The sequence below is a fragment of the Lissotriton vulgaris genome, chromosome 7, assembly GCF_964263255.1.
Source record: "Lissotriton vulgaris chromosome 7, aLisVul1.2, whole genome shotgun sequence".
NCBI classification, from domain to species: domain Eukaryota; kingdom Metazoa; phylum Chordata; class Amphibia; order Caudata; family Salamandridae; genus Lissotriton; species Lissotriton vulgaris.
The window spans coordinates 1,110,787,864-1,110,815,386 of record NC_141695.1 but is presented as its reverse complement, the minus strand read 5'-3'; positions in this window follow the sequence as shown (position 1 = coordinate 1,110,815,386).

Sequence of the window (27,523 nt, the reverse complement as noted above, 5' to 3'; positions counted from 1 at the left end):
AAATCAATGCAATGAATAGCATAAGGCCGCACACAGAGAACAAAAGCAGAGAGGTATGTCCCTTGAAAGCCCAAGAGGATATACCACAAAGACTAGCAACGTTAACACCAATTAAACCCACAGAACATTTGAGAATTCCATGTTATCAACTCCACTGGTTTTCCACCAGCTCACAGTAGAAATTGGCAACTTGACTTGATTTTACCATCCTTCGGTTTGAACATCAGGACGACCTTGGATGTCTCCTATCTCCCGATACGACATGAATGGGAAGGAGTCTTCTCTTAGTTCATTAGCGCCACTTATTCTACCCAAAAGTTCTCTACCGGGACCTTACTATCTCTATTACATAATATGGCCTTCACTGACCATGAGATCATGTGAACGCACCAGCAAAGAAAGATCATTGCAGCGCAAGCAAAACCTGCCGGTTGAAGGTTAAACATTTGGGGCCAAAAGCTTAAGTCCTTTGGTTAAGCTAACTTAGTAAGACAGTCAGTGTACACTTTAAATACATAAGTATAGACGCACCTATGATTATAAAATAATTCCAAAACAATGAATGAAAACACAGGTACATCAGAATGAAATCCCAGTATAACTTGAAAGGTGTAAGTTTAAATGCGAACGAGAACTACAATTTGTAACATTATGATGAAAATATTAGAGCACTCTATCTATACAAATGACTACCTTCACAGTGAATATACTCCAGCAGTATGTTTGGTGCTTCACTTACATTAATAGCATTAAGGCACACAGTAAAGAATCATCGTTCTGCTGCAACTTATAGGATTGAAGCTAAAAATGGAGCATTTCCAAAGACTCTTTTGATTAGCGTAGTTGACCTGGCAACAGTGGCAGGAATAATAAACCATGAGCACAATATCTAAGTGATTGATAGAGATATGAGAAAATTAAAGTAGGAAAACTGATAACTAGGGGACTATATTTTACTCTGCACATACACTGTGCTTGCACTCCCACAAACTTGGCAGTCTAGAGCCAAAACTTCAAAGCTGATAACTCTGAGGAATCCTGGGCTATAAGCTGACAGCTTGGCACAAGCAGACAGGCTTCTCTAAGAGAAAAAACATGCTTTGCATTTAAGAACAGTTCTCAAACTGGTCAAGAAGAAGAAAAGGCATACATTTGAAAACAAAAAAACACAAACAGTCAATTAAAAACTATGAAGAACCAATAGGTTAGTGTTGTCTTTGGCCTATGGAAGACCAGGACCTAGGTTCCTTTCCTGGCTCGCCACACTCGAGTGAAGATAAGTAAGGCCTGACTTCCCAGTTCATCTTTTTAAAAAACGTTTTTATAGAGTTTTATATAGCGCGAACTGGACCAGAGACATCGGGTATCAGAGGGCTTTACATGAGCCGTAGTTTCATTACATTTATGTGAAACTATGCTTAATGACCGTTTTAAATTACACAACTACGAGCCCTTTTACGACCGGCCGGGGAGGCCTCTTGAGAATAACAATTAGGCTATTGTCGGTGTGCAAAAAAGAATGGGACATTGACACCTATAATTTAGTCTTGTATGATAGCCATGGATAGCTTTTCTTTCTTTCTAAGCCTGCAGCTGTCAATCGTGTACTTAGCTATCATGCATTGGTATCCCTTTGCACTAGTTGAGCCGATTGGTGCAAATGATGCTTTAATGCTGCTTTTAAGTACACAACTAGTTCACTGTCAGGCACGTCCTATCATGGGCGATGATGCCTGAAGGTGCCTTTCTGTCTGTCCACAAGGAATTTTTTTTCTCGCCACCTCATGTATTGTTATACTTTGGATATTACAAGCGCGAGCACATAGACTGAATTTATATCGAGGCCTCGCGCCTTGCCATCTTTTGTTGATTTTACAGTATCACGTTGTTGACAACTATCATGATCCTGACCCGTTAGTTGATTTTATCTGACGGAGCTATGGTCCTCACTGTTACTAAATCCTGTTGCCAAACTTTTTCCCCTGCTTGTTTATAAGTATGTTGCCCCTGACTATCACACAGGAAGGATACTGGACTGTCTTTGAGCACCCATGCCTAGAACAGCTGAAGTCTGACCTCCGACTAAGGCGCATACGTGTCTCTTTGTAGATACCACAAGTAGAAGTCTACATTGGTTTTCACACAGGTTGGGTTGTCAATATCGCCAGAGTCACACTTGGTATCCTTTTGTTTTTTAGAGACTCGGAGAAATATATGTTTTTTTTGTTGAATGTTTTTTATTGTATTTATTGATCTCCAAAATCACAGTAAAAGTAGAGCAACAGTTATACATCACAGGTGCCATCACAGTGGTACTTGCACATTCTGTTAAAAAAGAACGTATTTTTCAACCGCAACATGTATGGGGGTTCACATTACTGGATCCGGACATAACAACAATATCCTAGAAGGTAAACAGGTCATGACATTTAAACTAAACCCCTTACCCCCCCCTCTCCGGTCGTTAAAGATGTATCCCCTTCATACCAGACCCCCCAGGTCGGACTTATATGTTGTATCTTTTTTCTCTATTACTCTTTTTGAAGTTTAGGCTATTGGGGATAGCACTCTAATTTTGCTAAGGAATAAGTTACCTATTGTAGGGGCATATTATCAAGAACGGCGTTGAAATTATCGCCGCTTTAGCAGCAGGAAACTGCCGCTAAAGCGGCGATAATGGGCTTGATAATATGCCCTTGTGAATTCCCATAGAAGCCCAGGTTCAAACCAGAACCAGGGCTTCTATGGGAATTCACAAGGGCATATTATCTAGCCCATTATCTCCCCTTTAGCGGCAGTTTCCTGCCGCTAAAGTGGCGATAATTTCAACGCCGTTCTTTATAATATGCACTGTACAATTTTCTCATGTTCTTCAATAGGTACTATCAGTGAATCCAACACTTCGAAAGGAATGGATCACTGGTTCTGGATATAAAAATACAATTCTGCACCTTTTGGGCGACACCTCACATTCATTTCAGTAGCACTAACAAGATCCTGATGAAGGCCATGACACCAACTGGGCCACGGGCCGAAATATGTTGATCTCTAAGCAACACAAGCAGGTCTAATACTTGCGCAGTGCTTCATCTGCTTTTGTTTTTAATCCTAGCACATGGTCACCTGAATAAAGTTATGTGGCGAACCGTGCAGCTAGTTTTACTCACTCATCTCTAGCACTGCACCCCTTATCACACTTTTTGGCTCACATTGGGTACTTAGTAGATACCCTCCTAGCAACTAAAACATCCCTGAGCTCTTCCCTCTCAGAGAGGGGGGGTTGTAGCCTGCACCATGACTAGGTTTCATGGTGCCAGAAGGTTCCCCAATGATGAAGCATGCCACCTCTGGTGGGTGAGGGAAACCATCCTTTAAAGGTATGTTATTTTGTTTAGTTTCTGGTACAGGTCTTCATTAGCCTTGCTCCTCTATTTAGACCCAAGGGTTTTTGTGTTTCTGTAATCTCCATTTATGAGCGTGTTTTCCTTTTTGTGCGCCTTCTGCAGTCCTTTCTGATTTTTTGCGATCCTTTTGCCATTACTTCAGTGCCTGCTTGTGTTTCTCTAGACCTTGTTTTTGTTTTATTTCTAATTAAAGTGGGGGCACCAGACTTACTATGATGACTATGATAGCTAGTGCAGCTGAAAGGTGCAAAGTAGCAGAAAGTGGCAAAGCAGAGCAGAGCGGGGGCTGCGAGGCGGACCCAAGCTACATTGGCGGCTACACCGGCCATATCCGTGCCATGCAAAACACTGCTCCTTTGCCCGACACCTATTGCACCTAGCTCACTGCTATCTCGCTGTGCACACCAATGACTACCTGCTGCCCACCTAACCACCTGGTGAATAGAATAGAGCGACCCGATAATCCCCTTACCACCTCAGCCTCTTGAAGACTCAGCGAGTCTGCCATAGCAGTACCTCAGCACAATGCTCATGCTCGCGCTCACACATGTGCTCGCATACTTCCAATCAATCATATCTTGTGAGTTTCTGGCAGTAGCAACTGTTCTTGGACATGGCACCAGATTTCAGTGGGGTACAGTGTCTCATTCTCCTCAACGACAAAGCCAAAAGTCAAGCTACTACTGGTCTGGTGTGTTTTTTCATACTCGGTTAGTGGGAACTTTTCCCTTTTACAGCCTTGAGGGGGTGGTTGAATAGCAGTAGACGCCCACACCTTTATTAGTCTTAGATGTTTGCTCCTTGAGTGATCAACAATATTGCCAAGTGGTACACCCAAATGCTCTCAAACAAACAGGGGTGATTCTGGGGTTTCCAAATCACATATCTAGGGAGAAGACGGACTGCTCTACCTCTTCTTCTTTAGGGCCACTTCCATGTCCAGTCCCACTGAGCTTTTCAGCTTCTTCTTAAAAAGTGCTCACTTTTGTCCCAGATTTTCATATGTTACTCAAGAGGTCAGCTCTCATAACCTCTTTGAGAACAGATTTCAGAGACCTGGGCACCAATGTCAGCAAGATGAAAGGTTGCAATCTCTCCCAGGCATTCAGCAGGCATAACTTCTCTCCTTCATTATATTTGCCTTGACCAAGCCCAGTAGTGTTCCAAAGTCTATTGAGGGAGAGTCTTTCTTATAATACTTTCCACTCAGTGATTCATGATGGGCCATAAATCTATCCAAAAACAACAGTTGATGGACAAAATGCAGAACAATGTCATACATTCACCCCAGTAGAGAGATCTGGGCTTAAATCCATTATTTTTTTGCTCACCAATGCCGTCCCAGTTTGAACCCAGCCATATGCAAATCAGTCTTGACCCTGTGCCACATGGGAACAGTCCAGCCCGAACTGCCAAGCCAGGTCCTCCCTGGACTGGAAACAAGCATCCTAGGGCCGGTTTCAGGGTTTCACCTCTCTTCAGCCAGGAAAGCTTGATTCCAGTGCATGGAGAGCACAGGACCCAAGTCTGAGCATACCCGTCCCACCCGGGGTGACAAATGCAAAACAACAGTTGATGGACAGAATGCAGAACAATGTCATACATTCACCCCAGTACAGGGATCTGGGCCAAAATCCATCGTTTTTTTGCTTACCATGCCATTCCAGTTTGAACCCAGCCATATGCAAATCAGTCTTGACCCTGTACCGCATGGGGACAGTCCAGCCCGAACTGCCAAGCCAGGTCCTCCCTGGACTGGAATCAAGCATCCTAGGACCGGTTTTGGGGTTTCACCCCTCTTCAGCACAATAGCTTGATTCCAGTGGCATGGAGAGCACGGGACGTGGTCATTTGCTCACATTGCCACTGGATTCAAGCTAGCCTGGCTGATGACGGCTGATTAGCCAGAAACCATTCCCAGGATGCTTGCTTCTTGTCCAGGGAAGACATGGCTTGGCAGTTCGGGCTGGACTGTTCCCATGAGGCACAGGGTCAGACTGTTTTGCATATGGCCATGTCTGAACTGGAGTGGCGGAGTGAGCTGAAGAATGGTGATGGATTAAACCCAGATCAGTTGACTGGGGGTGAGTGCTTGCAACATTCAACACTCCGCCCATCATCCCCTTTGGTTTTGCTTTGTTCGACCTAAGTTGCAGAGTATGCCCAGACGTGGGTCCCTTGCTCACCTTGCCACTGGATTCAAGCTAGCCTGGCTGATGACAGCTGATTTGCCAGAAACCGGTCCCAGGATGCATGCTTCCGGCCCCGGGAAGACATGGCTTGGCAGTTTGGGCTGGACTATTCCTATGAGTCATAAACTTTTTTCTGAAAACATTTAGCACATTTTCAGATTTCACTTATTTTAAAGCTTTCAAACTTTGGTTCATTTTTATCATTATCTCTTGCATGTAGGGAATATCTTCAGAAAACATTTTGTCACAGTTTTGTAAATTCCCATTATTGCTCCTATATCATTTATATTTGTTTCTCTTGATAATTTTAAATTCTCTCCTGGAACTGTTTAACTCCTATGAATGGTTCTGATTTGTTGTTTAGAATAGTGAACTTATGTCACAAAAAATCATCTATAAAGGAAAAAATGTTTTGTATAGTGTGTTCAGCAACAAAGCCAAAGTATTCTCATTCATAAACATTCAAATGTGAATCAATGTGTGTCAACAATTATTGCAATGTTGCACCGATATTTGTATGAACTGAAAGCCTGCTTAATTTGTTTTGGCATTTCACAATGGTAACACCTACTTCAAAATACAATTATATTTCAAATGTTAAAAATATTATATGGATTCAGTACTGAAGTTGCTTATTAATGTATCACACCATATGTAGATACTTAGGCTGTTGATGAAATGAAGAAATATGTACAAATGGCTTTTACCTCATAAGTAAATACATAAAGCTTGATACATTTCTAATCCATGTTAGTACAGAGCACAAATATTTTTACGTTGACTCCAGAATTTCTGAAGTTGTTTCCAGTTTGTTTTACGTTAGTGAAAAATTGAGAAAAATATACTGGCCTTCACTTCAGGCATAAATTGGTATTTCAAACACTGATTCATATATCATTTTCAAACCAAACTTTTCACTGCAGATTACACTATGCATCTGATTAAACCTTGATGCATTTCTACAATTTCCTGAATCATAAATTGTGCCTGATGTTGGATATTCCAGATGGGATCCTCCAACTTATATGTGACAGAACATTCCATCAGCAAAAGTCCTTTTAAGTATCCTTTTTTTGTTGATCATTGATTTATCATCTGGACATAAATGACATTAAAAAATGCATGCCTATCAAAATCTTTTAAAAAAAACAGATTGAGTTACATGTACATTTGTGAAGTAGTAAGACATCATGCAAATCTGTCACTTTTAGCATACATTAAATTGTATTTTTGACTCAAAACATATGTGTGACATACCTTTCGCCATATGTGACACTGTTACATGTATAACACAAGCATACAATATTTTATTTTTTAATGGGGGAAATTTAAAGTCCAGAAAAATAATCTGCATATAAGGTCCTTATACAGAATATTTGTCTTCACTTTAAATTATTCTCAATTAAAATAAATGGCTGTATTTTTCCATTATATTTATGGCACAGTGTCAACTGGCCACTGAAATGAAGAGTCAATTTAATCATTAAGGTAACATTCCATTTACATTTTCTTCCATTTAAACAGCATTCAGAAACATCATTTTGGGCACAGCTCCAATAATTGAGGGTTTCCCAAAGGAGGGAGGGAGGGGTAGGGATTCACGGGTATCTATTAGTACACGGGTAAGGGAGCAGTGGGTAAAAAAGACAAAAAAATATGGTGCTCAGCGGAAAAGATATAATCTAGCCTCTAATAAGATAATGAAATACAAGATGACAGTCAGCCAGAAAACACAGATAAAAATCCTATCATGGAACGTTAATGGGCTTAGAATGAAATATGGAAGGGAGAAGTTGTTGCAATATTTAAAAGACGCCCCAGCCCAGATCATAATTTCACAAGAGACCCATCTAATGAATGAAGAGATGAAAGAGGTTCTTAAGTCAAAGAAATTGATACAGAGAGCAGTATTTACTGATTAACAGCTTACCATTAGAGGGGTAACGATTCTGGTGAAAACGAATCCTCAGATAATTATCGAGTATAGTAAAGTAGATAGGGCAGGTAGGTGGGAGATAGCCAATATAAGATGCTATAATCAGGCCTATACAGTGGTTGGCTATTACAGCCCCAATATAGCTGATCCTACTCCTTTTGGTAACTTGCTCACAGAGCTTTTGGATTTCCCTGACCCTGTTATTTTGGCTGGGGATTTCAATGTATTTCTGGATATTAATCTAGATTGTTCCACCAAAGCAGAGCAATAACAAACAATAAGACTCGTTCCCTGATCAAATACCTATACCTTTAATAATAAAAAATATGGGCACCAATCAAGAACTGACTTATTTTTATTCAGTCAAAATATTATTGATCAAGTTGGTGCAGTGAATCCCGTGGGATCACACATGTCAGACCACTCGGCCATCACTCTATCTTTGGCCCCCTCAAACAGTGTAGTACAGAAGAGGGGGTCTATGGATCGTACTATACTGTTTGATGATATAGCAGGCAAACTCGGGAGGAAACCCAAGAGTTTTTCGAGGAAAATTTGGATACAGCCCCATTAGGTATAGTTTGGGATGCCTATAAGGCTTTTTTAAGGGGGAAAATAATATCCATTCAATCCCAGAAAAACAAGCATAAAAGGGAAGAGATAGCAAGTATCGAGAGAAAGATTTGACTTTTAGAACAGCAGCTGTCGGAAAAAGGGATAATACAAGGACCCTTGCAAATATTTATCCAGGCCTTAAAAACCGATGTTGCAGGAGCGGTGGAAAGCAGATTACAACAAAGGTGGCAAGCAAGTAAACTTGCCCATTTTAATTGTGGAGAAGGATGCGGCAAACTGCTTGCTTGGAAGACCAAAAATTACCAGGCAAAATACTTTATTAAAGAACTAAAGTAAAAAGGTTCAGGGAATCTAATAGAGACAAGAGAAGGTATAGAGGAGGCTTTTCTGAACCGTTTTGGAGAAGTATATTCAGAAAATCTAACCACGAGGCAGGTTGAGGTGGAAGAATGGTTGGGTCAAGATACTCCAGCAGCAGGTCCAGACGGTCTCCCTATCGAGATTTATAAAAAGTTAGGGAAATATTTAGCCCCGATTATGGCCAAGCTGTTATCAGCTATCTTTGAAAATGGCAGTGAGATTCCACCATCTTGGGATGATGCCATTGTGATGTAGATACTAAAACCAGACAAACCACCTAATTGTTGTGATTCCTGTAGACCTATCCCGCTACTGAATTCAGATTGCAAAATCTTTATTGGCAGATAGGCTTAGTGGGGTAGTGTGTAATCTCCTCCATGAAGATCAGAAGGGTTTTGTACTAGGAAGGGGAATTAAAGACCTTACATATAGTTTAATTGGTGCCATAAATATAGCCCCACGTATAAAGTACCACTGGCGGTGATTACAGTGGACGCAACCAAGGCCTTTGATAGGGTAAACTGGTCCTATCTATAGAAGATTTTAAAGTTGTCCAATCTTGGAGAGTATTTTTTCAGGGCAATAGCTCTACTATAAGGAAGGCCTACTGCTAGAATTGTAGCAAATGGGAATCTGTCGAAATCATTTAACATCTCCAGGGGGACAAGGCAAGGGTGCCCTTTATCTCCCCTTCTACTTAACATATAAATTGAGCCCTTAGCGGAAAAGATAAGAACCATGAGAGTATTTACTTTTTTCAATTCTGAGGATGGGAGAAAAAAGTTGGGTTATATGCCGACTACCTTGTGGTTTATTCCTCAGAAGCTCCTCACTTTCTGTGGTCTATGAAATAGCCTCGCGGTTCGGAGCTATCTCATGATATATATATATAAATGAAAATAAAACAGTAGTAATGACTTGGAATATTAACTCACAGTTGAACTATGTTCAGGAGAAGATGAGATATTTGGGCACTAAGATAGTTTCGAAAGTAGAACTAATCCCGGAATCCAACTTTTATAAGATCAATAAAGAAGTGTGAAAATTCCTACTAAATTGGGCCCATCTTCCTTTGACAGTATAAGGGAGAATCAAACTTTTAAAAATGTTCATTCTTCCTAAGTACACCTTCTTGTTTCAGAATATTCCCATGGCGTTTAAGGAAGACTGACTCAATAAGGCTCACTCCAAAATTACTAGCTTTATTTGGGCCTCAAAAGGGGTCTGCATTTCAAGGAAGAAGCTAAGGCAGCAGTACAGCAAAGGAGGTCTACGATTGCTAGATCTATCGTATTACCCTTGGGTTTTTCTTTTAAAATCAGGGAAAATGCTAGTTAGCATACCTGACTTTTCAGATCTCTGGAACATGTTTAAGGCAATGCTCCAGGAGGTAGAAGGGGGTGAATATGGGTTTAAACATAAGTATGGAGACCTGCGTTTCTTTAGAAGTTGAGACTTAAGATTCTACAGTCTTTTGCGGAGACATGGTACAAAATCAGGAAAGAATTAAACTATTACAGTCAAATGGCTCCTATCTGAAACTCGCCCGGTTCTCCGTAGTGGTCCAAAGACAGCCTGGCTCTCCCATTGAAACAGCAGGAATAATACACTGGGGACAACTGATATCAGATGGGGCTCTGATTTCCTGGGAGGAATGTCAAGGAATAGCCAACAATTAGCTGTCTAGATTTAAATATCTTCAAATGAAAAGCTGGTTCCTCTCTGTTGGATCCGGTGTTGGGATATCAAATGATTTGGAATCTAGAATGATGACGAATATGACTCCGAAAAAAGAGGTGGCAAGCTGGTATTGGCTTTTAATGGAGTTCGCAGATGGAGACTTCAATCTACCTTTGCTACTGTGGGAGAAGATCTTGCCCAGAGTACAGATTGAAGAACTATGGCAAGTGTCTTGCAACTTTTTATACTCCACGGTCCATGCTGCAAATTTAAGGCGGAACCACCCTTTCTGTCTTCACAGAGTTTACTGGACTCTCTTTAAACTGTCCAAACTGGGGAACGGCCCCACGCCAAGATGTCCAAAGTGTGGTAAGGAAAAACTAGACGATACTCACATGTTTTTGGAATGCCCCGATCTCCAGGTGTTTTGGGAGGACATGAGTAACACAATATCATTAATACTTGGAGAGTCACTCCAGGTAAGCAAAACTCTTGTCTTTTTTGGGATTACGGAGCACTGTTAAGTTTCGTCAAATAAAAACAAAAAAAAATATTTTCTACATGATACTCTTGGCCCGTAAAGAAATGTGTAAAAATTGGGTTAAATCCAGTCCCCCAAGTAAAATAGAATGGATGATGTCAGTAAAGTAAACTAATCGGCTGCATAGGTCATCTAAGAAAAAGCGTAACGAGTTTTGGCTCCCCTATGAGAACTGGGTGAAGCAATTCACTTAAATACAGTCTGATGATTAGGTCTCTATACTATACTGCCTGATTACCCCTTTGTGACTTCACAGGTGATAGTGTGAAATTAAGTTACCTATGGTTGGAGATTATTAAGCAAGGTATAGAGTGACCCATCCTTGGTGTGGAATAAAAGATCTCTCTCTGGCGCTATTCAAAGGGAGGCCCCGGAGTCTGGAATACTATCTATTGGTAACCGAGGCTAATGAGGACTAAAAAAAATAAAAGAATATAATAACAGTTGAGTTAAAAAGGTCTTTTATTTAAGAGTTAAATACCTCAGTGCTACAGCCGTTCACCTCGGTGACCCAGGCACAGTCAGGGGCATAAATCTGACTGAGCACTGTGAATTATAAGGCCCTGTTATCTGTAGCCGGATGACAATAGTGTGAAATGAAAGCAACCTTCCCTTAACTTTGAAAGGAAAATATGAACTTGGTCTTATTTGAAAAGGAACTCAAAGCTGTGAGCTACTCTGAGGGTGGCCGGGAGCTACTGGTAGCTCGCGATCAACTGTTAGGAGACACCTGATCTAGGCTGAGTGATTTGTGGGGTTATACAAATAGCAAAAATAATTTTTAATTTAGTATGTAAAAAAAAAATATATATATATATGTAAATTTGTATTGAAAATATAATGGGGCAGATTTACAATCCCCTTGCGATACATATGCGCTGCAGTTGAGCCACTTGTGTGTGCAACTGTGCATAAACAATGCGGCCAATTTACAACGTAAAACATCTAGGGAGATGCTACACGTTGTAAAGGTATAATGTCAGGTATAATGTATGCAGGGTGGGCGTTCCCATGCAGGAAAGCCTCGTAAAAGTGATAGTGTGAAATCTACAAGATTTCACTGCGCCACTTCTAGGACGCCACTGCGTCAATATATTACGCCTGCTTCAAGCAGGTGTAAGGAGTGTAATGGGAATAGGCCTCCACGTGCACTGCAGGAGTTGCGTTGTGCTTGTGACACAACTCCAAAGCAGTAACAACAAATTGAGAGAAAGGGTTTCGCAAAAGACACTCTTAGTCCTCCTGGTCAATATTATAAAACAACAGAAGAGTGTCATCAAATAGACAGAAAAATATATTGTGAGCACAGAACAAAGAGAAGACAAAATCAACCTAAATGAGTCACATTGGAGAACCGTAGGGATTTTTCAGGAAGCCCTCACTCACCACCCTGGGTGGTGACATGCTTCATCATTGGGCCCACCAGGAGAAGCCGAATGCCTCCCAGGTGTGCTGCAACGCCACATTACTGCAGAGCTGGTTTTTGTGGCAAGAGTGTCAAAAAGAAGTGTGATTTAAAAGGTCAAAGGCTGTTCCATATAAAAAAAAATTATTCAATGGTCAGTCTGACATGGGTAAAATATATGTGTGGGAAATCTACCAAATAATGGTTTGGTTGTTTCCACTTAAAGTGGGATCGACATGTTTCTGCCCATCTATGTGTTGTTTACTGGGCTTTCATCAGGACCGTAAGTTGTGTACCTCAGCGGTATGGCACGCTAAGGCCCACCCTAACCTGAGGACGTGAAAGTTAAAATCAGGAGTGAGAAAATATTAAGGTGCAAAAAACAAACCATCAAGTTGTGAGATTCCCTCACTTTCGAGGTACCTGTATAGTTTGTAATTAAAAAGATCCACACCCCATAGGTCTCGGGAGGGGGTGGAGGCGACAATGGCACACCGCCCGCAGCGCCTGGCACCCGCTCAGCACCTAGCATCTCCAGCCTAGACGCTAGGTGGCAGGTGCTAGGTCCCGACTAGGTGAGCCGCTACCGGAGGAGACAGGCGAGCCCCGACAGCAATTTGAGCAAAATCAGCGTTTGGACGGCGGCGGCCGGGGCCCCGAGACGGTGAGGCCTGCACCACGCATGGAAGCCGGGACCTCGAGTTTAGCGTACCCAGGCGACAGTGCGGCCACACAGTAGCTGGCGAGGTGCGGTGGGCCCGTACCTATTTCCAGCTGGGAGGGAGCCACGACTACGAGCTTCAGCAGGCTGCAAGGTCTTTTGCCGTGACAGCAACAATGCCTGATCATCGCTGTGAAGCCCGGGGCTTTGGCTGACGCAGGGCGAGTTGATGACAAGAGGTGAGCGGCCCTGAGAGGGAGAAGGGGTGATCCTTCGGGTGCAGAGCCGCTGCGAGACAGGCTAATCCCACTCGGCGGTTGTATCGGACCGCGGCGGTGCAGGGGGTCGGGTGCGCCGGGGGGCCTCTACCTTCCCCCCCTCACCCCCCACCCTCCAGTGGATGACTGAGCGCCTTGGTGTCGCGCGTTGTTGCTGAGGCGGATGGCTTGCTACACAGCCTCGGTGGAGTCTGTGTAGCCCTGCGCATGTGGTGCAGTAGGCCACGGGCTGCCCCTCAATCGGCGGTTGGATCGGACCGCGGGATGGGCCCACCGGGACGGGAGTGGTGAAGGGTCGGCGCCAGAGCCCCGGGCTACGGCAGCCGGGCAACAACGTCGTAGAAGGCCGAGACGGAGGGGGACTGTCTCTCACTTGCCCAGGGGTTGATCCAGCGCACAGGGCTGTATAGAGATCACTGGAATAAATATTGAAAAGTGAAAACACATCCCCAGGGTGGTCCTCAGACTGAGGCGGGCCCGCACCCGGCGCCGGGAGAGGAGCTGCAGGACACGGCAGCAGTGGATAGGAGGTGATGAACTTTCAGTGGGGCAGTGAGGTACTACATGTGGACATATACACCTCTTGAGGAACAGTGAAAGAACCCCCTTGAGCCTGGGACAGCGGGAGAGGCCCTGACTGTGGTCCCCATCTGGTGCGGCGAGTACGACCATCCGGCACCCCCCTGCGGTGGGACCAGGCCTTGAATTCATAGCCGCGACTCATCATGACGAGGGGTGGGACTAGTGGCGGAGCCACGAAACAAGGAACTATTGATAAGTTTATGGGACCTAATGGAGGAGCAGGTGCTTCGGGGAGTCATCAGGCGCCGGGACCGGACAACGCGGCCCTAATGGCGGCAATCACACAATCCAGAGACATGCTAGACGCTAAAATTGGGGCAGTGGGGGCGGAAGTCACTTTGCTGCGCCAGGACTTGCGGAATGCAGTTGCCCGCATTACTGTGACTGAGACCAGAATCTCGAGTGTGGAGGACGACATGGCGACCCTAAAGAAGAAAGAGGCCAGCATGGAAGGGATTCAAAAGGGTCTTGCGCTCCGGGCTAAGGATGCAGAAGGGCGGGCTCGGTGCAACAATCTGAGGTTTGTGGGATTTCCGGAGGGCTGCGAGAGGGGCAACATGGAGGCCTTCCTGACCAAGTGGTTGGAGGGGTGGCTCCCGCCGGAATCCCTCTCGCGATGCTTTGTGATTGAGCGGACGCATCGAGCACTTGTTCAAAAGGCGCCGGTGGGTGCCCGCCCTCGACCAGTGATAGCCAAACTGCTCAATTACCATGATAGGGACACCAACCTGCGGCAAGCGCGAGCAAAGGAGCCCCAGCTGTACGAGAATCACAAAATCCTTATATTCCCGGACTACACTAAGCTGGAGCAGCAACAACGGCAGTCCTTTACCGCGGGTAAGGCACGCTTGAGAGACCTTAATATCCAATATGCCTTGCTCTACCCGGCCCGCCTGCGAGTGGTCTTTCATTCCCGGACCCTATTCTTTGACACTCCAGAAGAGGTTTTCACCTCATGAAACGGTCAGGGTTAGGGTGCATACCAATCCGGGCCGTGACTCTGACTCATCCTCCACGGCGGGACCCCCGAGGACTCCCCGGCGATCGCGGAGCAGGAGCAACTGGAGATCGTGACCTAAGAAACGCCCTCCCCTCAGTGATGAGACGACTGAGGCGACCGATTTCACTGACACTCAGAATCCGGACTCATGACGACCTGTGATGTGCTGCTGATACCTAGTGTAAAGCTCAAATGGGTGGCTATAGGGGTGTGTTCACACTGCGGGTGAAGAAAACTTCTGGGATTCACCATCAGAAATATTGACTGACAGTGGATTTATGGTTATGGGATGTGTGACAGGGTTGGGGGATGCTGAAGGGAGGGTGGACACATCCCCCGAGTTCAGCGGAGTTCATTTCATAGGGGGGTAAGTTGGGACTGGGTGGGTAGTTCGTGGGGATCCATTGGGATAGTGGGTCTCTGGCCTACCGTTGGGGGTTGGAGATAATCTATGCCGCGACAGGTACTTCAATGTTGCTGAGGTATGGGGAGGGAGGGTGGCGGGTGAGTTGCAGGGGTAGTTGGGGACAGAGGGGGGCTGGGGGGCGGTTGAGGAGCATATCGATGGGGGGTTGGGAGTTGGGGGGGATTGGAGGGGTGGGGGTAGCTTTCAACAGCACAGTGTTCATTCAAGTCCGATTATCATTCTATATGTGTGTACGGTCCCTGACACCTAGGCCATTGACCTCTCTGCCCATGGATGGTGGTTAACACCCCCAGGACAGGCCTCCCGAAGGCGTTGTTACGCATTGTGAGCTGGAATGTTAGGGGCATTCATGATAAAATAAAGCAGGTGCAGTTTTGCGGCTAGGGAAGAAAGAAAAGGCGGATATCCTACTTTTGCAGGAGACGCATCTCCTGGGCACCAAAACCCTTAGCTTGCAACGTTATGGATACCAACAAGTATATCATGCTGGATTTGTGAGGGGGTCCCGGGAGGTAGCGGTCTTAATACATCGCAGGCTGTCCTATGTCCACGAGACGCACTGTTTTGATACACAGGGCAGATTTGTTTTTGCTAAAGGGAAGATCGGTGATAAACCGGTAGTCTTTGGTAGTGTATTTGCCCCGCCCCCGTTACAGGGATCCCTTATAGAAAAACTGTTTGGTATATGGGCTGAGATCCCAGATGTGATGGCTAGAGTTGGTGGTCACTGGAATGATGTGATGAATGGGCGGATGGACCGTCACAGGCCGGGGGGTGGACAGCTAGCAGAGTGGATATTGCCTGGTGTGTGGTGGCCCGTAGGGCACGCAGAGAGGGTATAGAAAAGGCAGCAGGTCAGGTCCGAGACCTGGAGGAGAGATGCCATACAACAGGGGAGGCTAGAGACGTCGGACAGTTACTACTGACGCAGCAGTCGTATGCCTCTCTGCTACTTTTTTTTTTTTTTTATAAAACACTTTATTAAAGCAAATGATGCAAACCACAGTAATAAACCAGACAGGGTCTGTCCACAGCGTCCAGGCTTGCAGACGCAAAGCAGTTCAGGTAATATAAAAGTGATGCTAGCAAAATATACAGTTTGGATGCACCATGAAGCATAACAAATGTTACAATAGTAAAATTTTCTGATAAGCAACTGAAATGCAAAACAAACATAAGCAATAGTCCAAAAAATCAAAGAAAAGGTAAGAGAAACAATAGCCATAAGAAGTAGATTGCGAGACCAGCACAGTAAAGCATTCCGTATCACATTAGGAGGCATCGCAGACAATGACCACAGTTCTAGAACAGCAAGTGGCGAATCATCCCACCCAGGGAGGAGCAGGAGTGAAAACAGAAGCTCACACAATACAAAGATGCATGAAGGACCGAGAGTAGGCTAAATTAGCAAGTAAAGGAACATCCCCACCTCTCGCCAAAGGGGAGCAGCATGTTGTGGCAGAAGCCATAATAGATGGAGTGCAGTGTGGGGGTCCTGAGGCCTATCCCACCCCAGTTGGTAAATTGGGGTGTAAGGACTGAGAGGGATCTTCCGACGCCTTCCCCGCAATGTATTGGCGGTATGGACCCCAAATATCCGTGGGGCGGGAGAATGCAGGTAGTTGGTCAGAATATTCCATACTATTGACATTGCAACATGCCACACTTCGTAGCCAGGCGGCAACTGTGGGAGCACGTCTCGAGCACCAGTGCAGCGCTACCTCTCTCTTGGCCAGAAGGAAGCAGATCGATGCCAATTTGCGAATTTTGCGGGGGAAGTTGGACATGTAGCCCATCAGGGCAATCTCTGGTAGGACGGACAGTGGCAGGCCCCCGATCGCACCCAGTGTGTCGTGTACATCAACCCAAAAGGCATGGAGCTTCGGGCATGTCCAGGAAAGATGGGCAAAGTCCGCCTGAGGGGCGTTGCATTTGGGGCAGGTGTGGGGACGTGCAGGGTCAATTTTGTTGGCTATTGCTGGGGTGTGGTATAGCCGACGGAGGAATTTAAAGTGTATGAGTTTGTGTCTGTTATTCATTGAAACCTCCCTGGTCGTGGCACAGCATGCATCCCATTGATCGTCAGAGATCTGGGTGCCCAGATCCTTTTCCCACGCGGCACGAACCACCTCATCTGACGATGGAAGTGCGGACAGGCAGAGTTTGTAAAGTTTGGACACCACGTGGGCCCCCGAAGTGTTCTGGATAATGGAAGTGAGTGCCAGCGTGTCATCCGGTGGCAATGGGAAGGTATGGAACGTGGCTCGCATCAATGCCTTGAGTCTAGCAAACACAAAGGTGTCCATGAAAGTGCGCTCTGAGAAGCGGGGGTCTTCAGAAACGGAAAGAGCGTGGCCTTCGGGGAACAAGTCACCGATTGTAGTCAGTTGGTATTTAGCTAGTATACGACTGATCAATGTTTCGCCCGTTATGGGGAGCCAGTGGGGATTGGGGAGTGGGAGGGCCTGTGAGTACAGAGTGTTAACACGTAGTAAGCGCCTGAGTTTGTCCCAGGCCCAAGTCGTGGTGGTGGGAGGAAGTATGTCATGTGGATCGTGGGGAAGGCCCTTTGGGAGCACATTGTCCAGAGACACAGGGAGTGCAGCGTCCACCTCAGGTTTCAAGTATTGAATCCTGGCATAGGGGTGGTACCAGGAGTGGGCATACGAGCACTGGGTAACCAGGTAATAAAGGTAGAAGTCTGGGACTCCAAAGCCGCCCCTCTCGTATGGCAGTGTCAACGCGCTCCAGGCCAGGCGAGGGCGCTTCCCTCCCCAAACCAGCCTCATTAGGGCAGTGCGCAGTTGGGTAAAAAAAACCTGTGTAAGAGGGATGGGGATGTTGTTGAATAGATATAAAAACCGGGGCAGTACCACCATTTTCACTATAGCAATGCGCCCAGCCATCGACAGGGGAAGGCGGAGCCACCTATCAGTGTTATCTTCCAAAAAATCGTCTCTCCGGCTGCCCCGGACCATCAGGAGGCTGGACACTGCATTTAGGGATGGCAGGGATGCGGTTTACATTCCTTTTCGTCCGAAGTGGAGGAGGAGCTTCACAGCGGAGCGGCCATTACGGTTGCCGCCGCGGCCACGCCCCTGCCTCTCTGCTACTTGAGCAGGCTCGACAGATGTGGCTGGCTACACAGAGCAGAATATACCAATGGGGAGATAAGTCCAGCACAATGCTATACAGGCTTTGCCAGGGCACCTTCAAGGCGCAGGCCCTGCCGGGACTTCGAGATGAGGCAGAGGAATCCATGTCGGACCCAGCAGACCTAGCGGACAGCTTCGCACGATACTATGCGGCCCAATATGCCCCCCGGAAATCTCTCCCGGCAGAAGACATCGACAAATTCCTTGCAGACCTTCCGCCACGGGCAATCTCGGAGGAGGGACAGAATCGCCTTGAACTCCCACTGTCGGCTGAGAAGCTGGGTACAGCCCTTGGGGAGCTAAATGCTGGTAAGGCCCCCGGACCCAATGGGTTCCCGTGTGAATTCTTCAGAAAATTTCACCTCCAGTTAGGGATGTACTATAGGAGGGCATTGGAGGCAGCCAGGGAATGTGGCCGCTTGCCAGCGGACTGGAGACATGCAGAAATAGTGGTCTTTTGTAAACCTGGGAGACCCCCTGATCACCACGAATCTTATAGACCCATATCACTCCTGAACGTCGAGGCGAAAATATTGGCGAAGGCACTAGGCAATCGCCTCCTCCCCTACATCACTGATCTTGTCCATCAGGACAAGGCGGGGTTCATGCCTCATAGAGCAACAAGGCACAATATTAGACGCGCACAGGTGGCGGTGGAAGCGGTCCGGGCTACCGGGACCCAGGCGGCACTCCTACTAGCCGACATGGATAGGGCCTTTAACTCGATAAGTTGGGTCTACCTTCATGCGCTCCTATCCCGCCTGAATCTTGGGCCCCAATTCCTGTCATATCGGAAGTTGCTGTAAACTGATTTAACGGAGTCGGTGAGAGTGGCTGGGGCGGTATCTAACCCCTTTTTTATAGGCCGGGGCACCCGGCAGGGATGCCCCCTCTCGCCGTATCTGTTTGCCCTTGCCATGGAGCCCTTGGCGGCGTGGGTACGAATAGATGCACAGATGAGAGGCATCGGTGGGAGGCGGGACCATCTGATAGAATTGCGCTCTATGCTGATGACGTCCTCTTCTTCCTCATGGATCTGAATAGGTCAGGGCCGAGGGTCCTTGAAATAATGCGCATATTCAGAGAGGTGTCGGGCCTCCACTTAAACTTGCGAAAATCTATGCTGTGGACATTGGGGGGGGGGCACGTGGGCCTGGGATCCTGGGCGTCCGTGCTGCGGGAGGCAGCCGGAGGCCTTAAATATCTGGGCGTATTCCTGACGGACTTACCTGGAGACTCCTGGGTGCGTAATGTGGTACCGGTCTGGGACCGAGTCCGATCGGACATCAAAACATGGTCCCGAATGCCTCTGAACATATATGGCCGCTCGGCCATATTCAAGATGGTGACTCTCCCGCGTCTGCTGTACCAACTGCAGAATCACCCCTATCCAATTTCACCGCAGTGGTTCAGGCAGGTTGATTCGGCACTAGGTCAATTTCTCTGGGCCGTAGGGGCGGCGAGAGTGGTGCTCCGTACTTGTTTCCTCTCCACATATTGCGGTGGTTTGGCGACGTCAGATGTTTTGTCCTACTATCAGGCTTCTCACCTGTTGATACTGAACAAATGGTGGAATGGGGACTGGGGCGACCCGGCATATGCCCTTGAGAGATACATGATGGACCCGGACACGCTACACACTATATTATATTCGGCTGCAAAGAGGAAGAAGCTCCAGATCGTTACTCAAGTGGTTTTCCGGATATGGAGACAGGCGCTACGACGTATGGGGTGGTGGAACAAACTGAGGGAAGAAACCCCATTGTGGCAGAATGGGCGGTTCCCGGCGCTGGCGTCCCTACAGGGGTTCCGCGGCTGGGATGCGATTGGAATATCGGCGTTGGGCCATGTCATGAACGGCACGACTCTTAAATCGTTTCAAGAACTGAGGGAAGAATATGACATGCCCCGAACCCAGTTCTTTAAATACTTTCAGTTCCGTCACGCCATATCACCCGCCTTGGACGGCCTGGACTCCTTGCCTGAATTTAGCCCCCTGGAGGCTAAGGTGTTCATGGGGGAATTGGAAAATAAGAAAATATCCTGTATCTACCAAACGTTGGTTACGCATTGCTCCTCTTCGCTAGATAAGCTGCGGACCACATGGGAGGGAGACATTGGTGAGCTAGAAGAGGAAGATTGGAGAGAAGCACTTGAAGCCCCATAGGGGGGCTGCCATAGCGGTACGCCTGCGGTTTATTCAATTCAAATACCTACATAGAGCTTACTACACTAGAAAAAGGTTATGGAAGGCCGGCCTGATTGCATCCCCTGAATGCCTGAGGTGAGGTCGAGAGGTGGGCACATTTGTGCACACGGTATGGTCATGCGAAGTGCTGATTAGGTTCCGGACTGGTGTGTGGGACTGCCTGTCTGAAGTGTTGGGTTGGGAGCTTCTGGGCCTTCTCCATGTTATGGAACAAGTAGGGGGCAATATTTATAAACGGCATCTACTGCTGCTGGGCCTCATGGTAGCCAAGAGGGATGTGGCTCGAGCCTGGAAGGACCCTAGGGCCTCCCTGGTGGGAGTGTGGAAAAAGGGCTTAGATTTCTATATGGGGTTGGAGCGCCCAGTATTTGAGGCAGGGACTGCCCCAGAAAACATTATAAAATATGGAAGAGATGGACAGAATACAGAGGACTGTGGCTGGACCAGCGGTGCAACAAGATGTTGATGCAGGACAATTGTGCTTAGATCCTAGGTGAGTAGGAGTATACACTGAATATTTCATAAATTGTTTCTCCATCTTGGACTATGTAGACACTGTGCAGGGGGCTAGGGTGGGATCTGGGTTGGGGGAGTTAGAGCGAGTACCTATTCTTCTTTAAATTATTGTATGGATTGCCTATCTATGACTGCTGTTCATCTGCTCGCAACTTCTCCGATGCCCGGGGTGCTGCGCCTTCTTTGCAATCTCTCAATAAAATAAAATTTTGTTCTGAAATGTTTTTTTTATTATTTACACATTTTTTAAAACATTAATGGACATGTCCAAGATGTTATTTAAAAATAAACATTAACTATAAAAACTGTGTAAAATAATTTTAAGAAACCTAATATATATTTACCACTACATGACATTTGTGTTCTATATCATAAAAACTTCTGCAAATGCTTTAAAATCTTTTTTAAAATCTTAATGCAGACATATGAACCCAGGGAGAATGAGGAGACGACAGCCTCAAGTTTTTCAAGCATTTACAGACCTTGCCACCATGGAAGAACGGGATAGCATCAAAACAGCCAGATTGAATGGCAAAAAATTATTCATTTATGTCATCAGCTGTAGCCAAATCTTTTGCCTCTCAATCTGAATCCCACAGCAATAACACCAATAGGAAAAATCATAGCTGCACTTCATTTCGTGGCCACAGGATCATTCCAATACAAGGTGGCAGTATCTGGTGGAATGTCAAAATCAACTTTCAGTGGTGTGCTACAAGAAGTTCTTTCTTCAATGATGAAACACATCAACAGCTTTATCCAATTTCTATAAAATGAAGATTTTGCAAATGTGAAGGGAAATTTGTAAGCTTTGGGTAGCCTGTGTGGTTGGAGCATTTGATGGCACACATATTGCCTTAGTGCCACCACACACCAGAGAACAAGTCTACCGCAATGGAAAGAACTTCCATTCAATCGACATGCAAGTTGTCTGCTTACCAGATTTTTACATTTCAAGCGTGTGTGTGCATTTTCCATGTTCAACCCATGAGTCCATTGTACCATGGAACAGCACCATGCCCCAGCAAATGTCACAACTTGGACCTGAGAGGGCCTGGCCTGTAGATAAGTGCAATCTGTCATTATATTGTTTGGTTAATTTAAAGTTAAATTATCTAAAATAGTGTTACATATTTTGGCTCAATTTGCTTTTTTTCCATATAGGAGACTCAGCTTATCCTAACCAACCATGGTTGTTCACATCGCTGAGGAATCCAACAATGCCAGGAGAAGTCCACTTCAATCAGGCCCATGGAAGAACACGATGGCCAGGGGAGCAGGCGTTTGCGCTCCTGAAAGCCAGATTTTGATGCCTCAATATGACTGGTGGAGCCCTACTATACCCACCTGATAAGGCATGCAAAATCACCATGGCATGCTGCATGTTACACAACAATGCCCTGCAACAGAACATCCTGTACATTGTAGAAGAAGACGACCATGATGAGCCACAGGGTGAGGATGTTGCAATGCCAAATGAAGATGACAGTGGTGAAGAGGAGGAAATTGACTTACGTCAAGATGTTATTGACAACTTCTTCACATGAGTGTAAGTGTACATTCACATATTATTACATTATATTTTAAACTCATTTTTTTTTTAAACCTTTATTATCAAATGCATATTACACAGCGTCTGCCTACAACCCAATCGGGCCGGCCGCTATGACAATAGACAGAGTTATCAACCACAGTACGTTGCGGGTAAAGCCATATGTCGGTTCATTACGGTGTAGTGGCATAAAACATCATAAAAAGGATCACGAAGGTTTCATTTTATAATTTTGATGAAGTTTAAACAAACAACAGAAACACTCACATGGTGAAAACAATGTCCAGATCATGAGAGGGGGGGGGGGGGGGAAGGGAAAATCAATCTCCAAGAATAAAGCTAGTTTTTCAAATGGCGGGGAGACGGTGAAAAGGGACGTCAGAAAGGAACATTAGCTAGTCTAACGGAACGTCAATTACGGGGATGAGGGAATAGTATCAGTGTAATCAAGTGGCGGGGTACAGATGTCTCCACGGTATTCATTCCATTGTGCCCAAATCCTACCCCATTTCTTGGGACGACCCCGAGCCTCATAGACTGTCTTTTCCCGAAACATGCACCAGTCCATGTTATCTTCCCAGACACTTATTCCAGGTGGTCTGTGGGAGCCCCAGAGTTGTGCTATATCCCTCTTGGCAACCATGTTGCCCAGGGTGATCCAAAAGGTCTGAGCGGCCGTACAATCCGTAGGTTCCCACACATTAAGCAGGCAGCGCCTCGCCTCAGGAAGGAGGGGGACCCCAGTGACTCGCCCCATTACATCATGCACCCTAGACCAAAAAGCGGAAATAACCGGACATTCCCACAGAATATGAAGAAAGGTGCCGTTCATACCACATCCACACCTACACAATCCATCCGTTGAGAGCCCCATCCGGACCAGACGCATACCAGTCATGTAGACTCGGTGGAGGATCTTCAATTGCACAAAGCGAAGTCGAGCCGGAATAGCCACCTCCTTGGGGGAGGAAATCGCCATTTGCCAGTCCTCGTCATCCAATTCAAGGCCGTCTGCCATCCAGGAGGCCTGAAGCTTCACCAGAAGATCAGCCCTGGTGTTAATAAGCTTTTTATAGATTAAAGAAATCGTACTGTCCGGCACATGGCCGTCCAGAATACGATCTTCCAGCGGGGATGACTGGGGAGCCTCTGTCCCTAGGGGAAAGGCAGAAAGCAGAGCGTGACGCACCTGAAGATAATGAAAATACTCCTTATCGTCCTGTTGATACTCTACCTTCAGGGCCTCAAAGGACTTTACCGTGCCTCTGGCCCAAAGATCCTCCACCTTGCTAATACCAATCATGTCATCTATCAAACCCTTTCGTCCGCCACAGGCTACCCAGCCGCTCAGAGTCATACAATGGGGTCATGCGCGTCAATCTATCACTCCAACCTGTGGCCACAGTTGCATCCTTCCATGCACGCACGGCGCATTTCGTAGGTCCAGTAAGGAGTCAGATTGGTGCCTTCGAGTACAGGGCTCTATTGAAATTGCCGCCCGGCAACAGGAGTTTATCCATGGCAAAAGCGGGAGTGGGTCCTGGGGAATATGTCACGTGGTTAATCGCACTTAATTGTGCGGCCCAATAATAACGCCTGATGTCCGGCAGAGCAATACCACCATCGTACCATGGGAGCGTGAGTTTTGATAAGGAGATACAGGCTCGTCCGTCCCAAATTAACTGCCTCTGAAGGCCTTCAACCTCACGGAAATAACGGGAGGGAACAGGATCAAAAAAATTCTGCAAGGCATATAAGAACCTAGGGAGAGACATCATTATAAAAAGTGCCGCCCGTCCCAGTGGAGATAGAGGCAAGTCACGCCACCTCCGTACGTCCTGCTTTAGGCGACGAAGAGGAGCATTAAGATTACGGTCGTAGCGCACTGAGGAGTCCATGGAAATAAAAATTCCCAAATACTTAAAGCCATCATCTGCCACTTGGATCGGGAACCTACGAGGTAGTGGAGGCAACACCCCTGCTATAACATAGACACATGACTTGGTCCAATTAATAACGAGCCCAGAGTCCTTCCCGAAAGAGGTGAGAACATCGAAGAGCACGTTGAGGGACTTCTGAGGTGAGGTGAAATAAAGAAGAATATTGTCAGCGTATAGTGAGACGCGATCCTCCAGGTCCGGTGTCCACTGGATCCCCTTAATCGAGGGCTCCCAGCGAAGCCACGCTGCGAGGGGTTCCAAAGCCAATGCGAAGAGAAGTGGAGAGAGCGGGCATCCCTGACGGGTGCCACGTCCCAATGTGAATGATCCAGAAACTCTACCGTTTACTACAACTTGGGCCAACGGTTGTTCATATAGGAGCCGCACCCATGCAATAAAGCTAGGGCCAAAACCAAACTTGGAAAGGGCCGCCCACAAATATGGCCACTCAATGGTGTTAAAGGCCATCGTGGCATCCAGGGAGGCCACAACAGCAGGTTCAGTAAGAGTCTCAGCTCTCGCGAGAACGCTGTGGAGTCTGCGAAGATTGAGAGCTGTGTTTCGATGGAGAATGAAACCGGACTGATCCGGATGGATCAAGTCACAGATCACTGTCAGTAAACGATTAGCAAGGACCTTGGCCAGAATCTTAGGCTCGGCGTTGAGCAACGAGATGGGGCGATAAGAGGTGCAACGGTCCCAAGGCTTGCCATCCTTGTAGATGACGACTATGGTAGCCAAACGCTGGTCGGAAGGGAAGAGGTCCGCCTCAAATGAATCCACGAACATATTGCGCAGATGGGCAGCCATTTTGTCCGGTCGCAGCTTGTATAGCTCGATAGGTAAACCGTTGGGCCCCATTGCTTTGCCTGATCGCAAGGACCTAATGGCAATGGCGATCTCATCCACCGTGATAGGAGCGTCTAGAGCTAATCTATCCTCCTCCGACACGCTGGGCAGCGCAATATCGCGCAAAAGCAAACAGGAGTCAGCCTCATCTCGGTCACTCACAGATCTGTACACCTTTTGAAAATGGTCCACAAAACATTCAACAATCTCCCCCGGATCAGTCACACACTCACCAGTCTCACGGGTTATTACAGGCACCACACGATTCAGTATCTCAGCCTTGTCCAACCACGCCAAGAGCTTACTAGCTTTATCACCCACATCATAAAGCCGGCCTAGCTGATTCATACGCATCACCTTAGCAGCGTCAGTCACCAAGGCTCTGTAGTCTGCCTGTTTCAATGCTAAGGAGTGTAAAATTGCAGGCGTATCGTCTCCACCCAACTCACTTTCAAGCGCATTTATCTCCGCCTCAAGAGCTGACACAGTTTCCCTCCTTGCCTTCCTATCAGCCGCAATAAGGGACAACGCGGAGCCCCGTACAACGGTTTTGAAAGCCTCCCACAGAGTCGTAGGGGAAGCGACCAATCTCTCATTCTCATCAAAATAACAGTCGATCTCCTTAACCAGGTTTGAGCGAAGCTGGGGATTCCTAAAGTGCCATGGATGGATAGGAGGGACCCTACCTCCAGAAAAGCCTCCTACCGAAACCTCAAGCAACAGGGGGGAATGGTCAGAAATACCCCTAGGGAGATGCCGGACCCCACGTACCAAAGAGGTGTTAGCAGTTAGCATCAGAAAGTAATCAATCCTCGAGATGCTGCCATGAGCGCCAGAATGAAAAGTGTATTGCGTTTGTGTGGGGTGCAACATCCGCCAAACATCCACTAACCCAAAGGTCTCAATCAACTCAGTCAGCCACATCTGGGACAACGGCAGAACCCTGGGGGGTAGTCTGTCGCACTCGCCCGATACCACCGAATTGAAGTCCCCACCCATAATCAGGAGACCATCCGGAAGCCCCAGAAGAGTCCTGCCAAGGTAAGCATAAGTGGTAGCCTGGAGTCCCAGCGGAACATAAACAGCAACAATTACAATCAGCCTCCCCTCCAATCTCCCCGAGACAGCAGCATATCGACCCCGATCATCGAGAGCGACCTCATCTATTTCAAGGGGCAAAGAGGATTTCACCATTATACCAACCCCCCGGGAACCGGATGTAAAGCCAGCGTGTGCCACTAGTCGGTATCCTCGGCGGTCCAGGGCTTTACAAGCATTTCCTATCAAGTGGGTCTCCTGGAGCAGCACCACATCAGGGGAATGGTGTCTAATAAATTGAAGCACAATACCACGTTTAATCCTATCTCCCAGACCATTAACGTTCCAAGACAGCACTTTCATGTCACCCCCCCATCCCTATAAGACCCCCAAACCAACCCCTCCCAGAACCTCAGAGCAAGGATACATGCAAATAAGAAATTACCATGTGAGAAAAAGAACATAGAACATAAAAAACAACCAAGACCCCTCCCCCATCCCCCAGCCAGGAACCCGTTAGAACACCCCCCACCCTGCACCCCTGCTGACTCAAGAGCCACCCCAAACTGCAGTGTGCCTGTCGCCCCTTCAGAAAATCTACACAAAGAACCCCTGAGGAGGAAGGGAGAGACAACCCCATCCCGCCCCACCCCTGGGCCTAACAGTGAAGGCATATAGAAAATACTCTAACACTGTCCGGTTGATCAAAAAAGAAAGTACGTTCTCTGTATTCGATACGAAGGCGAGCGGGGAACAGCATCGCGTACTTAAGTCCCAAGTCTCTCAGTCGACGTTTCACTCCCAGGAATCCCGACCGTTGCCGCTGCACTTGAGGAGTAAAATCAGGGTAAATAGAAATGGAGCTGTTCTCAAATTTCAGCGGGCCGTGCCTGCGAGAGGCCTGAAGGATGGTGTCCCTGTCCCGAAAGTGGAATAGCCTAGCAATATTAGGCCTCGGGGGAGCCCCCGGCTTGGTCTGTCCACCCGGGAAGCGGTACGCACGCTCAACCGCAAAGAACTTACTAAGGCCTGCGGGAGCAAGTTTAGTCACAATTAACTCCTCAACCAGTAAATCGATCGAAGCATCACCACTGTCCTCCGGTACCCCGACCAGGCGGATGTTGTTCCGTCGGACCCTTATATCGTACTCCTCCATACGTCTGGCCAGCAGATCATGCGAGGACTGCAGATTTCCGATCTCTGATTGTGCTTCCGCCATGTC